Source organism: Palaemon carinicauda, chromosome 18 (genome assembly GCF_036898095.1).
Source record: "Palaemon carinicauda isolate YSFRI2023 chromosome 18, ASM3689809v2, whole genome shotgun sequence".
Lineage (NCBI taxonomy): Eukaryota > Metazoa > Arthropoda > Malacostraca > Decapoda > Palaemonidae > Palaemon > Palaemon carinicauda.
Genome location: NC_090742.1, coordinates 17798205 through 17800704, shown reverse-complemented (window position 1 = coordinate 17800704; position 2500 = coordinate 17798205).

The window sequence follows — 2500 nt, the reverse complement described above, 5'->3', positions numbered from 1 at the left end:
GTGTGAGAGTACTTTTACACAGATGCTGTGTGTTTACACAGCTGTTGTATAAGAGTATTTATAAACAGCTGGTGTGTGAGAGTCCTTTTACGCAGCTGCTGTGTAAGAGTCCTTTTACACAGCTGTTGTATAAGAGTACTTATACACAGCTGCTGTGTGAGAGTACTTTTACACAGATGCTGTGTGTGAGTACTTTCACACAGTTGCACACAGCTGCTGTGTAAGAGTACTTGTACACAGCTGCTGTGTAAGAGTCCTTTTACACAGATGTTGTATAAGAGTACTTATACACAGCTGGTGTGTGAGAGTCCTTTTACACAGCTGCTGTGTAAGAGTCCTTTTACACAGCTGTTATGTAAGAGTCCTTTTACACAGCTGCTGTGCAAGAATCCTTTCATACAACTGTTGTGTAAGAATCCTTTTACACAGCTACTGTGTGAGAGTCCTTTTACACAGCTGCTGTGTGAGAGTTTTTTTAGACAGCTGCGGTGTGAGAGTCCTTTTACACAGCTGCTGTGTGAGAGTTTTTTTAGACAGCTGCGGTGTGAGAGTCCTTTTACACAGCTGCTGTGTGAGAGTTTTTTTAGACAGCTGCGGTGTGAGAGTCCTTTTACACAGCTGCTGTGTGAGAGTTTTTTTAGACAGCTGCGGTGTGAGAGTCCTTTTACACAGCTACACAACATTCATTTAGAAGAAGAAAAAAAAAATTGCCTAAAATTGACTTGTCTGGCTTGACGCAATGCAGCGCATTACTGAAGTTTCCAGTTTTGTTGTTCCAAATTATTATTCTTGCAACAGCAACGGGGGTTTGTCAAATAACGCTTGATTTATCTTAAGAGTTATGCGGCTATGAATGAATGAATCCAGTTCCTGTTTGGAATATTTACTCATGTATCATATAAAAAGAAAAAGAAAAAAAAACGGTAGCAATTTTCGCTAAATTGATAAAGTTCAAAAGACTAATTGTCTATTATTATTATTATTATTATTATTATTATTATTATTATTATTATTATTATTATTGTTATTATTATTATCATCTAAGCTACAATGTATGAACGCCATCTAAAGTTTCTAAAGTCAAAATACCAACAATTAACGCGATAAGAATGGATAACATTCTCTCTCTCTCTCTCTCTCTCTCTCTCTCTCTCTCTCTCTCTCTCTCTCTCTCTCTCTCTCTCTCTCTCTCTCTCTCCCAATAAAATTAAATTATACATTTCACTAAGTAACCTGACTGTCTTAACTGTTCTCTTTGAACACAAGCGGGTGATAAAAAAAAAAAAAAAAACTATTATATCTATAGACCTTACGATAGGATCTTTCGGTTCAAAAATCTTATACTAGCGTTCCTGTTACGAATTTCCTTTGGAAATAATTTAGAAATTGGTTCCAGGAGCAATTACACGTTTATGAATGCGTGTTTACTTTTTATGAATAAGTATGTACAGTGTGTGTATGTATAGCTAAGGAGATGGGAATACACATGCACAAATATATATACCTATACTGATATAGATTTCCGAATTTATACATATACATACATACATACAAACATACAGTATACTGTATATGTATATATATATATATATATATATATATATATATATATATATATATATATATATATACACACATATACATATATATATATTTATATATATATATATATATATATATATATATATATATATATATATTTATATATATATATATATATATATATTTATGTGTGTATATGTGTGTGCGCATGCGCACGCGCTTATTACAGATATTAAATTAATATAGTCAAATATATCGAGATAATTTTGTATCGGAAATTATGTAATTTCTTTAACCAATATTTAGATAAGTACCAGGATAATATATATTTCTTTAGAAATGGAGATGTCTCTAAAGAAAATATAAACACGAAATGGATTGAAGGATTATAATCAGATATGAACTACGAAGGAAAATATTGATGTCAATCTTTCAAGGAGTCCCACAAAATATAAAATATCATGATGTGAATATATTTTAAAAGTACAACAATAATTGCAGCCATTTCTAGTCTATTGCAGGACAAAGGCCTCAAACATGTCCTTATTCATGTCGGGGGTTTGGCCAGTTATCACGCTGGCTAGTGCAGATTGGTGATGGTGGGAGATTTTCATCTAAACACTCACAGCAAACCAACCTAATATGGGTGTCCCTGACTAGTACAGCTTTGTTGATCATAGCGATACGCAAACCCTTTCACCACGCAAAAACCAATAACAAAATTCATATAGGATTTTAGAACAAGAAAGACAACAAAACAAACAGATAAGAAAATTAAAACCACGTAACAACCAATCAAGAAATTCATATATGATTTTGGAACAAAAAAAAAAAAGGATAAGAAAATTTATAAAAAAAAAACACGTAACAACCAATAAAAAACCAAAACAAACGGATTAGAAAATTAAAGTATTACAAACTACATTATAAGACTTATTATTATTATTATTATTATTAT